The sequence below is a fragment of the Scyliorhinus torazame genome, chromosome 8, assembly GCF_047496885.1.
Source record: "Scyliorhinus torazame isolate Kashiwa2021f chromosome 8, sScyTor2.1, whole genome shotgun sequence".
NCBI lineage: Eukaryota > Metazoa > Chordata > Chondrichthyes > Carcharhiniformes > Scyliorhinidae > Scyliorhinus > Scyliorhinus torazame.
Genome location: NC_092714.1, coordinates 78202734 through 78218586, shown reverse-complemented (window position 1 = coordinate 78218586; position 15853 = coordinate 78202734). Strand labels below are relative to the sequence as shown.

Genomic DNA, 15853 nt, shown 5'->3' with positions numbered 1-15853 from the left:
CTTTTTTTGGGGAGGGGGAGTTTGCGGGCTGGGGTTAAAGATGTGTTATTCTTTTTTGGGGGGGGAGAAGAGAGATCCAGAGACAAAAGGGCCTCAAACAAACGGGACAAAATTCCCGAATAACTGACAGCCCCTGAAGACCTTTCATTTATTTCCCCTCTTTTTTTTTTTAACCCGCTCTTGGCTGTTTTCTCCTCTTGTGCGTCTGGGTGTCGTCGCAGGCCATTGCGTCTGCTCTGTTTGTGCAGTTTTTTTGACGAACGCGCACCGCCGCCATATTGTGTGGCTCGGTCCTGGTGAGAGCGGGGCTGGTGGTTGGTGTGGATTCATTTAAAGGGTGACAGGAAGGAATTAAAAGAGGGGGAAGAAAGAAAATAAGAAGAAACAGAAGGAAGAGGGAGAGAAAAATTAAAAGTCGATTTCCCCCTCCCCCCACCCTCCAATCTCTTCCCCCCCCCCCCCCCCCCCCAGTTAACAGTCGCCCTCCCTACGCAACCCAGGCTTACAGTCCTGGAAAAGGAGACCTAATTCCTGGTAAGGCACGGGGCTCTCCAGTTATTAAATAAAACGTTTTATTGAATTCGGGGGTGGGAATGGGTTGAGAGATTAGTTGCTGAGCGGATGCTATTTTTGTTTTCTACTGTTAAACTGAAAAGGCTGAGCTGGGGTGGGGAGAGGGGGCGGTTGAAATGTCTGGAAAGCGCCGTGAATAACGAAAGAAGCTGTTTACAAGTCGGGAGTTTATTTTTTGGACGGGGTTAAAGCCGGCTGCTGGCTGCGAGAGGAGGAAAATGGCTGACCGACTCCCCTTATCGGCCTGTTGTATGTGTGTGAGGGGAAAGCGCCCGTTTCTGGGCAGAAAGCCTGCATTGGGTTGATGTGTCATTGGCCTCATATCAAGGTGGCGAGTCTTTCCCCTCCCCACCCTTTAAATAGAATATTCGTTTATTTGAATAAGCTTAAAATTGAATATTTTTCCTTTCCTCTCTGGGACTGTTAAACGCCATTTCTGAGGTGGAGTGATTTTTCTGGTGGTAAATGTAGGCCTCGAATACGCCTGAAATGTCAGGCCTAGTCTTCAGTTATGTTTTAAAACAGTAATTTTGAAGCGAATTGTGTTAATGATCAGAATATATGATTTTTAAAAAATGACAAGTTTTGAATAACTAATTTGAACAAATATTAAGGGCTTACAATTGTAGTTTGGCATTCGACATAAATGTAAAGTCATTCACTTGCATAAAACCTGAATGTGAGGTCGAAATTTCACGATATTGAGGTAGTATGTAAATATGTATGCTAAGTTGTTACATATGTTAACATTTCAAGAAAATGGTTTGCAAACCCACGATTGTAATGAGTGTTCTCTCCTTTTACATGTAACTTGCTGTATACTTAATAGTGTAGTTGGTTATATCTAATTGCATTTGAGCAGTCTGAACTTGTAGAAATCATTATACTTATAATTGTAAAAGGTCTTACTCTTAACTGCAGCAGTTAGATTACTTCCAGTAACAAGTGATCATTTGTCTTTCTGCCATAACCTTCGGTTAGATACACAGACTAGGGCTTGGTTTAGTCATTTGTGAGAATTCCATGATAATAATTGCGTGATTACATCTGTGTTGCATGCTTATAAGCAATAGACTGAACTGAATTTCCCAGTCACAGTGAATTGTAAGAAAATATAGCATCTTTGAAAGAAGATGGCTGCCTGCATTTTTAGAAGTTAAGATCCCTACTATATTCACATGAATTCAGATGATTTCAGCAGAGGTCTAAATATATATTGTTTTAAAAAATGTTAACATCCTGATTGATTGCTCCCCGGGCATTTGCTAATCAAAATGAAAGCATTGATTCAGTCTTCCTTTTAGAGAGGTATAAGGCTGCCATATTTTGTTGCGACACCTGTCTTGGATATTGAAGAAAGTTGTGGATTTCCCAAAATATCTCTTAGACAATCTAGGGATAAATATGTGTGTACATTGTATGAAAATAACTTTGAATTCCTGAAAGGGCAGTTACTTTCTGGTCCAGCAAGACGATGGGCAGTGAACCACCTGAAGATGAATTAGATTCAGTGATGCATTTTAATGTGTACACCGTTTTCCCTCATCAAGGTAGAATGCTGTAATTTCCATGGAATGCTCAATTTGGCAGACAAGTCGAAAACATGTGTTCATTGTAATGTAGAGTGGCTTTGAGTGACAACTTCAGGGTTTAATTAGAGTATTTACAAGGTAGATTTTCAGCATGTTGCAGGTCCATCCAGGGTATCCGTTCAAATCATGTTGCATTTTGATGGGTGGATATTCTTGGGCTCCTGCGAGCATGAAAAACCTGGATGAGTGGAATTAAAGAAATGGGTATTTGCCAAAAAAAAAGGCCCCCCAAGTTATTGAAGAGTCGAGGAATTTGTGAACACAGCAAGAAATCTCACAACACCAGGTTAAAGTCCAACCAGTTTATTTGAAGCCACAAGCTTTCAGAGTGGTGCTCCTTCATCAGGTGAAGTCCTGATGAAGGAGCACCGTTCCAAAAGCTTGTAATTTCAAATAAATCTGTTGGACTTTAACCTAGTGTTGTGAGACCTCTTACTGTGCCTACTCCAGTCTAGCGCCGGCATCTCCACATCAAGGAATTTGAGAGACGTGGATGAGACTTTTCTGACTGGGTAAACTTGTAATCTTTTCCAACATTTTTCCGATGTCCATTTTGCCCTCTCTGTAATCATTTGCTTCACTTTGCGTGTCTGGAATCAAGTACGGGTTTTGTTCTCCTCTTGCCTGATCCTGCCTGGCGCCCGAGCTGTTTGAGTGCTTTGGACCCTGCCAGAACAAAAACTGTCATCGACCAAGTAGTATGTGCCAGATTCCCTGGTCCTTACTTTCTTGCTTGTCTCATGTTGAGAGAGGTGTTTGGGTTTTTCTTGTGGAGGTGGAGGACTCTGAGCACTTTCTTTCGAACTGGAACAAGGTTAGTTGGAACAGGAACCAGTACCTGGTGGAGCAGGTCTAAAATGCAGCTACGTGTCTTTAGCTGAGACCCACTTGTTTCAGTCTTTATTACATGTGACCCACTGAAGTTTCTAGTTCAACATTGAACAGTCTTGAGGACAGCACGGTGGTGCAATGGTTAGCACTGCTGCCTCATGGTTTCGAGAACCTCGGCTCGATCCCGGCCCCGGGTCACTGTCTGTATGGAGTTTGCACATTCTGTGTCTGTGTGGGTCTCACCCCACAACCCAAAACAATGTGCAGGGTAGGTGACTTGGCCTTGCTAAATTGCCCCTTAATTGGAAAAAAAAATCGAATTGAGTACTCTAAATTTATTTTAACAAGCTATGAAAAATCATGGAATTTTAGTTTACTGATGGCAGCAGCCCTGATATTAGACTATACCTACACTCTAGTTGATACACCCCCTCTATTTACCTTTTATTTTCACCCTATTATTTTCTGTGGGTGCTGATTTATGGGATATTATTCCATGGATGCCAGCAACGTTTTAGTATTTTGACCAAGTAACCATTCATGATACAGTTTTGGCAGTAATTGTTGGCAGCCATTTGATTGGTGGCATTGCAACCATGACATATCCTGATCGTGCCCAGTATTGAAACATGTAGACTTTCAGCATGAGTCACTCGATAATGTCCAGGATAAAAATCCTGCTGGGCTGATTTTCTTTTTTTAATACTTTTTTTATACCTAAATTCCCACATGGGCAGGGGGCCAGGATCGAAGCCAGGTCCTCGGAGCTGTGAGGCAACAGTGCTAGCCACTGTCCTGCCTGGCTGATTTTCTACCCCACGGTTGTTGAGGTCAATTGCAGCACCTCAACAGATGATTTAGCTACCCTGGCTCAGACTGAGAATCCTATCCCTAATGTAGGATGTCTTTGTCTTTGATACAACAGGTGGTGCTTTTATCCACTAAGTCTGAAGGAGTCTACTTTTAGGATTTCTTGTTGTTGATTTGTTTTCAAATCTTTCTTGGCCCTTCACGAATTGAATTGTACTGCAACTACTTAAAAATATAGTCTTAAAGTTATCTTTTTAGACTAATGCCGTCTTTTGGATATGCTGAAAGAGTTGGGAAGCTTTTCCATTTGGGTCAGGATTATATTGATTTATCCCTAGATTTAGAATTTTATGCAGTGGTACATTGGAATTCTGTTGTAGCATCAGCAATAGATTTATGTGGCATCATGCAACATTTAAATTTAGAAACTATAAATACAGCTGCTAAAAGTGGGACAAGATTAAATTTAAAGTGGGTCACGACGAAAAGAGTTGTTGGTCTGGACTTTATTGTAAATACTGTAAACCTATTGGGGCAAGGTGCAATAGGTTAGAAGGTGTCTATCCTCTGAGCTGAGATCCATCTGTCAATCTGTTTATCCATAAATTTAGCACAAAGCAAATTTATGTGAAATGAAGTTGGATTGTGTCAACCTTTTCTGGGGGGCAGGTATCAGTGTACGGAACGCATTAAAAAAAAAACATTATTGTTGAGAAGCTGTAGTTTGGTGAGTATGGTGATCATGTAATGAGGTAAAGACATTAGGGCAGGATAACAAATGTTCTTCCCGAGGCCTAAGTTTGGAAAAATCTGATCTTTGAGGTACATGATTGAAGGGTGCTTCGATCATGAATATTGGTTCCTCAAGTAGAGAAATCGCAGGGGATTGGGGGAATCGTACTGGATTGGAATGCGGATTGGCTGACTGACAGAAAGCAGAGGGTTGGGATAAATGGGTCCTTCACTGGCTAATGACAGACTCTAACTTGCGGGGTGTCGCAGTGGTCAGTCTTCGGACCTCAACTGTTTGCAATCTATATAAATGATCTGCAAGCAGGGACTACTTATCACAGAGGGTGGTATTTGTGGAACCGGCTGCCTCGTAGTGGAATCTGAGTCATTAAATGGTTTCAAGAAGGAGATACATTTCTGATTTAAAAAAAAAAAAAACACCGGTAAAAGGGATATGGGGAACAGGTAGAGAGGTGGATTTGAGAGCAGGAAGAGATCAGCTAGAATGGCGGAGCAATCTCGAAGGGCTGAATTGCCTGCTTCTAGTCCTAATTCCCGTGTTCCTATTCTATCTGTTTTGAAGCATTGACTTTATATATTCTCTTGTATATATTTTGTGTATGGATATATCGTGCTGATGTAAGAAGTAAATATTACCATTTGGAGCATGTTAAGATGTTCTCACTAGTCACGTTAATTTAGAAATGTGACGTGGCCATTTAAAAAAAAAAAGGAAGTCAAACAATTTAAAAATTAAGACCACAGTGCTACTAGACAGTGTATTCTATGTCCACAGCAACATTTCCTGCTTGTCCAAGGGTCAGTGCATGAAGCAAAAGTTGATGGTGCATTTTTAGTGGTTCCTTGGTTCATTTCACAATACGGGATCGAGTGATAAACTTGGTTTTATTTTTTATTTATGTATTGTGTTGCTAGCAAGGCAATCATTTATTGCCCACCTTCAATTTGCTCAGGAACAAAAACCTATCTGATACCTTCAAACCAAAGAAATATCCAAGGCCCACATAACATAACCATAAAATAATAGGAGCAGGGGTTGCTCATAGATCCTATCCAGTGAGCCTTACTTCTGTTGTGGGCAAAATCTTGGAAAGGTTTATAAGAGATAGGATGTATAATCATCTGGAAAGGAATAATTTGATTAGAGATGGTCAACACGGTTTTGTGAAGGGTAGGTCGTGCCTCACAAACCTTAATGAGTTCTTTGAGTAGGTGACCAAACAGGTGGATGAGGGTAAAGCAGTTGATGTGGTGTATATGGATTTCAGTAAAGCGTTTGATAAGGTTCCCCACGGTAGGCTACTGCAGAAAATACGGAGGCATGGGATTCAGGGTGATTTAGCAGTTTGTATCAGAAATTGGCTCGCTGGAAGAAGACAAAGGGTGGTGGTTGATGGGAAATGTTCAGACTGGAGTCCAGTTACTAGTGGTGTACCACAAGGATCTGTTTTGGGGCCACTGCTGTTTGTCATTTTTATAAATGACCTGGAGGAGGGCGTAGGATGGGTGAGTAAATTTGCAGATGACGCTAAAGTCGGTGAAGTTGTGGACAGTGCGGAAGGATGTTAAAATTTACAGAGGGACATAGATAAGCTGCAGTGCTGGGCTGAGAGGTGGCAAATGGAGTTTAATGCAGAAAAGTGTGAGGTGATTCATTTTGGAAGGAATAACAGGAATACAGAGTGCTGGGCTAATGGTAAGATTCTTGGCAGTGTTGCTGAGCAGAGAGATCTCGGTGTCCATGTACATAGATCCCTGAAAGTTGCCACCCAGGTTGAGAGGGTTGTTAAGAAGGTATACGGTGTGTTAGCTTTTATTGGTAGAGGGATTGAGTTTCGGAGCCATGAGGCCATGTTGCAGCTGTACAAAACTCTGGTGCGGCCGCATTTGGACTATTGCGTGCAATTCTGGTCGCCGCATTATAGGAAGGATGTGGAAGCATTGTAAAGGGTGCAGAGGAGATTTACCAGAATGTTGCCTGGTATGGAGGGAAGATCTTCTGAGGAAAGGCTGAGGGACTTGAGGCTGTTTTCGTTAGAAGAAGGTTAAGAGGTGACTTAATTGAGGCATACAAGATGATCAGAGGATTGGATAGGGTGGACAGCGTGAGCCTTTTTCCTCGGATGGTGATGTCTAGCATGAGGGGACATACCTTTAAATTGAGGGGAGATAGATATGACAGATTTCAGAGGTAGGTTCTTTACTCCGAGTAGTAAGGGCGTGGAATGCCCTGTCTGCAACAGTAGTGGACTCGCCAACACTAAGGGCATTCAAATGGTCGTTGGATAGACATAAGGACGATAAGGGAATAGTGTAGATGGGCTTTAGAGTGGTTTCACAGATCGGCGCAACATCGAGGGCCGAAGGGCCTGTACTGCGCTGTTATGTTCTAAGTTCTATCAAGCCTTCCCCACCATTCATATGATCATGATTGATTTTCGACTTCAATTCAATTCCCCGAGGCATCAAAAATCTGTGTCTCCCAGTCCATGTTTTCAATGATGGAGCATCCACAACTCTTTGGGTTAGAGGATTCCAAAGATTCACAACCCTTTGACTGAAGTAATTTCTCCTCATCTGAGTTCCAAATGATTGGCTCCTTATCCTGACACTTGTGTCCCCACATTATAGACTCTCCAACCAATGGAAACAATCTGTGCCTGCCCTATTAAGCTCCCTCAGAATTTTGTAGGTTTCAATCAGATCGCCCTCAATCTTCTAATTGCCAGAGAATACAAGTTCAATTTACTTAGTATCTCATCACAGAACAACCCCCTCAACCCAGGGACCAATTAGTATACATTTGCTGCACTGCCTCCAATGCAAATATATCCGTAAATGTGGCGACCCAAACTGCGCGCACTATTCCAGATGTGGCCGAATCAAAACCCTGTCCAACTATAGCATGACTTTTTTTTATCCTTGAACTCTAATCCCCTTGCCATTTGCGTTCCAAATTGCTTGCTGCCCCTGCGTGTTGACTTTCTTTATTCCTGGTATCAACACACTGAATTTGCATCTTTTAAATATTCTGATTTTATGATGACTAAAGTGAACAACTTTGCACTTCCCTATATTATACTTCCATCGACCATCTTGTTGCTCACTCGCTTAACCTGTCTATATCTCTTTGCAACCTCTGTGTCCTGCCCACGGCTTACTTTGCCACCTAACTTTATCATCAACCAACTTTGATAGATTACCCTGACACTTGACATCTGAGTCATCAGTATGGCTGAGGCCCCACGCTGATCTGTGTGGTACTCCATCATTTGCTGCCTGCCAATTTGGAAAAAGCCGTTAGTGCTCACGTTTGCTTTCTCTCCATTAACCAATCCTCTATGTTAATATCTTACTCACAACTCCATGAGCCCTCAGCATGCCTGTAACCTTTTGTGTGGCACCTTATCGCATGCCCTTTGTCAAGTGGGTTTTCTCCTTCGTAAAACCATCTTTTTTATTCATTCATGGGATGTGGGCTTCGCAGGCAGTGCCAGCATTTAGTGCCCAAATCCTCAATTGCCCTTGAGGGGCTTTAAGAGTCAACCACATTGTTGTGGGTCTGGAGTCACTTTTTTTTTTAGGAATCATTTTATTGAGGCATTTATAATTTTAACATATTAATGTTGCAAATAACAGAACGGTCCGACACATGCAAACCCCCCCCCCCCCCCCCCCACAGTAACATACACCCCCCCCCCCCCCCAGCCTTAACTCTTAGCTACCCATATATTAGATTCCCTGCCCTTATTCTCCAATTCAATGCCCCCCCCCCCTTTCTGCTGATGGTCAGTTTTCCTTAAGGAAGTTGATGAACGGCTGCCACCTCTGAGCGAGCCCCTGTATTGAACCCCTTAAGACGAACTTAATCATCTGTCGTCTGTGCAACGCTGCCAAGTCACTGACCCACACCCCTGATTTTGGAGGCTCCGAGTCTCTCCCCCCCCCCCCATCCCAGCAAAATCCGTCTCCGGGCCACCAGGGAGGCAAAGGCCAAAATGTCGGCCTTTCTCCCTCCCCCTGGGCTCCCGGATCTTCCGACACTCCAAATATTGCCACCTCTGGCTCGGATTCACCGTACCTTCCAGGACCTCTATCTGCGAATCACTGCCAAAATCCCCACAGCTTTGGACGTGCCCAAAACATGTATACGTGATTCGCCGGGTTTCCCCTGTACCTCCCACACCTGTTCTCCACGTCCTCAAAAAACCTACTGATCCGGGCCACAGTCATATGAGCCCCGTGGATCCCTTTGAACTGGATCAGGCTAAGCCTGGCACACAACGAGGATGCATTGATTCTTTTCAGGGCCTTCTCCCATAGACCGACTTCCAAGCACCTCCCTCCGATTGGGACTCCTTCGCACACCGTCAATTCTTTATATATTTCCGAGAGCCACCCCTCCCCAACCCCTGCTTTTGCCATCACCTTATCCTGTAGTCCCCTCAAGTGGAGGCGAGGCAAGCTTGGAACCTGCCTACGGACAGAGTCCTGTACCTGCAGGTACCGAAATCCGTTCCCACCCGGTAACTCAAACTCCTCCTCTCGCTCCTCCAGGCTTGGGGAAACCCTCCTCAATGAAGAGATCAGCAAATCTCAATCGCTGCCAGCTCCCCCCCCCCCCCCCCCCCCCCCCCCCCCCCCGAGCAAACTGGTGATTGTCACAGATCGGTGACCACACCAATGCCCGCTGCCTACATTGCCCCCACACTCTCAGGGCTGCCACTACCACTGGGCGTGTGGAGTACCAAGCTGGCGAGAACGGCAGAGATGCCGTCAACAGACCAGACTCGTGACCTTATAAGATGCCGCCTCTACCTGCTCCCATACCGACCCCTCCCCCACTACCCACTTCCTAACCATCGAAATATTAGCCGCCCAGTAGTAATTAATAAAGTTCGGAAGGGCCAAGCCTCCCTCCCTACGCCCCCGCTCAAGAAGAACCTTCTTCACCATTCGGGCTTTCCCAGACCATATAAAACCTGAGATCGCCGCATTCATTTTCCTAAAAAAATGCCTTGGGGATAAAGATTGGGAGACACTGAAACACAAAGAGCAATCTCAGTAGGACTGTCATTTTCACAGTCTGTACCCTCCCCGCCAATGACAGCCCGCACCTATCCTCTTCCTCAAAAAACCTACTCATCCGGGCCAGTCATATGAGCCCTATGAACCAACTTGTACTGGATCAGGCTAAGCCTGGCAAATGAGGATGAATTAACTCCTCGAAGCCTTTTCCCATATTCCGACTTCCAACTCCCCTCCCAACTCATCCTCCCACTTCCTCTTCACCTCCCTGATTGGGACCCCTTCTCTCTCCATCAATTCCTTGTATATCTCTGAGATCCTCCCCTCCCCAACTTCTGTTTCTGACATCACCTTATCCTGTAGTCCCTTCTAGGGGAGGCGAGGAAAGCTTGGAATCTGTCTCCGGACAAAGTCCCTTACCTGCAGGTACCAAAATCCGTTCCCACCAGCAACTCAAACTCCTCTAATGCCTCCAGGCTCGGGAAACCCACCTCAGTTAAGAGATCCCCAAATCTCTCAATCCCTGCCCGCTGCCACCCCCTAAAGACCCCATCCAGCCCCCCGGAGCAAAACGGTGATTATCACAATTCGGTGATCACACTGATGCCGCTTCCAGTCCCATGTGCTGTCTCCATTGCTCTCACACCCTCAGGCTGCCACCACCACCGGGCTTGTGGAGTACCGAGCCGGAGAGAACGGCAGGGGCACCGTTAGTAAAGCCTCCAAGCTTGTGCCCTTACAAGATGCCGCCTCTCCTCGCTCCCAAACCGACCCCATTCCCACTACCCACTTCTGACCATCGATATGTTGGCCACCCAGTAATAGTTAAAACTCGGGAGGGCCAAGGCGCCTTCACCGCGATCACGTTCCAGGAGTGCCGCCTTCACCTTCGGGGGTTTTACCAGCCCCCACACCAACCCGAGATCACCGCATTCATTTTCATTGAAAAAAAGAACAGGAGCCTCGGGAGGACTGTCATCTTCACTGTCTGCAGGCCCCCCCGCCCCGCCAGTGTCAGCAGGAGCATGTCCCACCTGCGGAAATCTCTTTTCATCTGATCTACCGCTCTATCCAAATTTAACTTGTGAAGCTGCCCCCAATCCTTAGCCACCTGAATCCCCAGACACCTGAAACTCCTCCCCACCACAGAGGTAACTCCCTCAATCTGCATTCCTGCCCCCGTGCCTGAATCACAAACACCGTGCTCTTTCCCATATTTAGCTTGTAGCCTGAAAACTGCCCGAATTCCTCCAGTGACCCCATAATTCCAGCCATCCCCCCAATGGGTCTGTGATATGAAAGGAGTAAATCGTCCATGTAGAGCGAGACCCTATGCTCCACACACCCCTCTCACTATCCTCTGCCAAACATCCGATGACCTAAGGGCCATTGTCAAGGGTTCTATGGCCAGGGCAAACAGCAGTGGGGAGAGCGGACATCCATGTCTTGTCCCCCTACAAAGACTAAAATATTCTGACCGGACCCGGTTGGTTCTTACATTCGCCACCGGAGCCTGGTATAGCAACCGGACCCAATCAACAAATCCCTGCCCGAACCCAAACCTGCCGAGAAGATCCCATAGGTACTTCCACTCCACCGGGTCAAAGGCCCTTTATGCATCCATGGCTACTACCACCTCAACCTCTCGCCACTCCGCTGGCATGATTATAACATTTAAGAGCCGTCAAATATTGGACGTCAGGTGCTTACCCTTCGCAAATCCCGTTTGACCCTCTCCGATTACCTCCGGGACACAGTTCTCTATACGTGTGGCCAAGACCTTTGCCAGCAATTTAGCGTCTAGGTTCAAAAGGGAGATCGGCCTGTATGATCCACAGCTCTCTGGGTCCTTATCCTGCTTCAAAATAAGAGAGATATATGCTTGAGATAACTTTGGGGGGAGCACCCCAACTCCTTTGACTCATTAAAAGCCTTAACCAGGGGACTTCCGGTTGCGGCTATGCCTTGGTATGTCGCACGTTCGGCAGCTCCTGCTGGGAACTGACTTTTGGGCTCTTCAGAGGGCCCCCAACGGCAATTGTTCGACGGCTTCCAGTGTGGGAAGGTGACAGCAAGGTCACCCTGACAGTATATGGATTGGACCAGGAGTGGAGCCGTTGAAAAAGTGATCCTGGTGCAGTGGAAAGTGCGAGGGAGGAAAAGCAAGATGGTGGCGGGTGGAGACCAAGCAGCGTGGTTGCAGGAGCAGCAGGAGTTTCTTAAACGCTGCTTTGAGGAGCTGAGGACAGCAATGCTGGCGCCAATGAAGGCGGCGATTGAGAAGTTTGTGGAGACCCAGAAGGCCCAAGGGGCGGTGATCCGGGAGGTGCGGCAAAAAGCCTCGGAGGACGAGATCTTGGGCCTGGCGGTGAAGGTGGAGGCGCATGAGGCGCTGCACAAGAGTTGGCAGGAAAAATTTGACGACCTGGAGAATAGGTCGAGGAGGAAGAATCCTCGGATTCCGGGTCTCCCTGAAGGAGTGGAGGGGCCCGATGCCGGGGCATATATGAGCATGATGCTCAATTCGCTGATGGGCGCGGGAGCTTTCCCGAGGCCCCTGGAGCTGGATGGGGCTCATCGGGTCCAGGCAAGCAGACCCAAAGCCAACGAGCCGCCAAGGGCTGTAGGGGTGAGGTTCCACCTCTTTATAGACCGAGTGTGTCCTGAGATGGGCCAAAAAAGAGCGGAGCAGCAGGTGGGAGAACACGGAGATCCGAATTTACCAGGACTGGAGTGCGGAGGTGGCTAAGAAGAGGGCTGGTTTCAACCGGGCTAAGGCGGTGCTCCATCGGAAGGGGGTGAAGTTCGGGATGCTGCAGCCAGCGCGATTGTGGGTCACGTTCCAAGATCGGCACCACTATTTTGAAACGCCTGATGAGGCATGGAACTTTTCCAGACTGAAAAGTTGGACTCAAACTGAGGGTTTGTCGTGGGGGGATGTTTGCTGTGTTTACTGCGTTTGGGAAATGTTCTTTTTGTTTTGGTGCTGGGTGGGGATGGGTGAATGGATTTGATGTGGGGGCTGTGGGAGAGTGTGGTCATCGGTGTTGGAGGGGCAGGGCCCCACGGAGGAAGAGGGGGTGGGTGGAGGCCCGGGGATGGGGAGTTGGAGTAAGGCCGCAAAAAGAAGCTGCGCCAGAGGGGGCCGGGCCGGCTGATAACTTGGAATGTGAGGGGCCTGAACGGGCCGGTCAAGAGGGCCCGGGTGTTCGTGCATTTAAAGGGACTGAAGGCAGACGTGGTTATGCTCCAGGGGACACATCTGAAGGTGGCAGATCAGTTTAGGCTGAGAAAGGGATGGGTAGGGCAGGTCTTTCATTCGGGGCTGGATGCGAAGAACAGAGGGGTTGCAATGCTGGTGGGGAAGCGGGTGTCGTTCGAGGCACTGAATATTGTAGTGGATAATGGAGGTCGATATGTGATGGTGAGTGGTAGGTTGCAGGGGGTGCGGGTGGTACTGGTTAACTATATGCCCCGAATTGGGATGATGCCGGATTTATGAAACGCATGCTGGGTTGGATTCCGGATCTGGAGGTAGGAAGCTTGATAATGGGGGGGGACGGGGGGGGGGGGACGGGGGGGGGACGGGACTTCAACAAGGTGCTGGACCCAGCACTGGGACCGTTCTAGGTCCAGGACGGGTAAGAGGCCGGCTGCGGCCAAGGTACTCGGGGGGTTTATGGACCAGATGGGGGGAGTGGATCCATGGAGGTTTGCCAGGCCGCAGGCCAGGGAATTTTCCTTCTTTTCCCACGTCCATAGAGCCTACTCCTGGATAGACTTTTTCATTTGAGTAGGGCGCTAATCCCGAAAGTGGAGAGAATGGAATATTCGGCCATAGCCATCTCGGACCACGCCCCGCATTGGGTGGAGCTAGAGTTGGGGGAGAAGAGGGACCAGTGCCCGCTGTGGTGCCTCGATGTGGGACTGTTGGCGGATGAGGGGGTGTGTGGGCGGGTGCGGGGGTGTTTTGAAAGATACTCGGAGGCCAACGACAACGGGGAGGTGCAGGTGGGGGTAGTTTGGGAGGCATTGAAGGCTGTGGTCGGGGTGGTGGTAGCTATGGACGCGGAGAAGGCCTTTGATCGGGTGGAGTGGGAGTATCTTTGGGAAGTTTTGCGGAGGTTTGGGTTCGGGGAGGGGTTCATCAGTTGGGTCAGGCTGCTATATAGAGCCCCGATGGCCAGTGTGGCTACGAACTGGCGGAGGTCGGAGTACTTTCGGATGTACCGGGGGACGAGGCAGTGGTGCACTGGCAATTGAGCCGCTGGCCATGGCACTGAGGGAGTCCAGGAAATTGAGGGGATTGGTCCGGGGGGAAGAGGAACACCGGGTGTCGTTGTATGCCGATGACCTGTTGTTGTATGTTGCGGATCCAGTGGAGGGGATGGCGGAGGTCATGCGGATCCTTAGGGAGTTTGGGGACTTTTCGGGGTATAAACTCAACGTAGGGAAGAGTGAGCTCTTTGTGGTGCATTCAGGGGACCAGGGAAGGGGGATAGATGAGCTACCGCTGAGGAGGGCGGAAAGAAGCTTTCGGTACCTAGGGATCCAAGTAGCTAGGAGCTGGGGGGCCCTGCACAAGCTCAATTTGACGCGGTTGGTGGAGCAGATGGAGGAGGATTATAAAAGATGGGATATGCTGCCACTCTCACTCGCGGGTAGGGTGCAGTCGGTCAAAATGACGGTCCTCCCGAGGTTCCTCTTTGTGTTCCAGTGCCTTCTTATTGTGATCCCCAAGGCCTTTTTCAAACGGGTAAGCAGGAGCATCATGGGATTTGTGTGGGCAAATAAGACCCCGAGGGTGAAGAGTGTTTCTGAAGCGTAGCAGGGACGGGGGGGGTGCGGGGGTGGGGGGTGTGCTGGGGCTGCCGAATTTGAGTGGCTATTATTGGGTTGCCAATGTGGTGATGATCCGTAAGTGGGTAATGGAGGGAGAGGGGGTGGCGTGGAAGAGGCTAGAGATGGCATCCTGTGTGGGCACGAGCCTGAGGGCGCTGGTGACTGCACCGCTGCCGCTCTCGCTGACTAGGTATACCACGAGTCCGGTGGTGGCGGCGACGCTGAAGATTTGGGGGCAGTGGAGGCGACACGGGCGAGGTGGGAGCCTCGGTTTGGTCCCCGATTTGGGAGAATCATCGGTTCGTCCCGGGAAGGCTGGATGGGGGCTTTCGGAGCTGGCATCGGGCAGGGATTAGAAGAATGGGGGACCTGTTCATCGATGGGACGTTTGCGAGCTGAGGGGCGCTGGAGGAGAAGTTTGGGCTACCCCTGGGAAACGCTTTCAGGTACATGCAAGTGAGGGCGTTTGTGAGGCGGCAGGTGAGGGAATTCCCGCTGCTTCCGGCACGTGGGATTCAGGACCAGGTGATCTCGGGTGTGTGGGTTGGAGAAGGCAAGGTTTTGGCGATTTCCCAGGAGCTGAAGGAAGAGGAGGAGTTAAAGGGCAAGTGGGAGGAGGAGCTAGATGAGGGTCTGTGGGCTGATGCCCTGAGTAGGGTTAATTCTTCCTCTTGCGCCAGGCTCAGCCTAATGCAGTTCAAAGTTACTCACAGAGCGCATATGACAGGGGCGAGGTTGAGTAGGCTTTTTGGGGTGGAGGACAGATGTGGGAGGTGCTCGGGGTGCCAAGCAAATCACGTCCATATGTTCTGGTCGTGCCCGGCGTTGGATGGGTTTTGGAGGGTTTTTGCAAGGACCATGTCCATGGTGGTGAACGCCCGGGTCAAGCCAAGCTGGAGATTGGCATTATTCGGGGTATCGGACGAGCTGGGAGTGCTGGAGGCGAAAGAGGCCGGTATTCTGGCCTCTGCTTCCCTGGTAGCCCGGCGGAGGATTTTGCTACTATGGAAGGATGCGAAGCACCCTAGTGTGGAAGCTTGGATCAATGACATGGCAGGGTTCATCAAGCTGGAAAGGATAAAGTTTGCCTTGCGAGGGTCTGTGCAAGGGTTCTCCAGGTGGTGGCAACCGTTCCTAGACTATCTCGTGGAGCGTTAGGAGGAGGTCAGCAGCAGCAGCCCGGGGGGGGGGGGGGGAGGAGGAGGAGGGAGGGAGGGTTTATTTTGGGGTGGCCTTTGGGTGAAGTGTTTTTTCCCCTATTTGTGCTTTTAAATGTTATATGGGGGGTTATTGTATATGGGGGAAATCCAATGTATAATTTCTGATTGTGTTTTTGTTTCTTTTTTCTTGGTGGGGGGGGCGGGTTGTTGAAAATTTGTTGGAAAATTTGAATAAATATATTTTAAAAAAAAAAGCTTTAACCA

The 15853-nt window shown here is 48.5% G+C and overlaps 1 protein-coding gene across 2 annotated transcripts in view; it reads left to right on the top strand.

The window, feature by feature from the left end:
* The first annotated feature begins 446 nt into the window (after positions 1 to 446).
* The window catches only part of usp9 (ubiquitin specific peptidase 9), a 442510-nt gene continuing 427103 nt past the window's right edge, over positions 447 to 15853 (top strand). Inside the window, exon 1 of one of the 2 annotated variants that reach the window (XM_072513863.1) lies at positions 447 to 534. The gene's annotated coding sequence lies outside the window, so the exon portion shown is untranslated. Of the gene's footprint in view, positions 535 to 788; positions 902 to 15853 lie in introns of those variants that run through there. The other variant, XM_072513864.1, reaches the window with a different exon arrangement.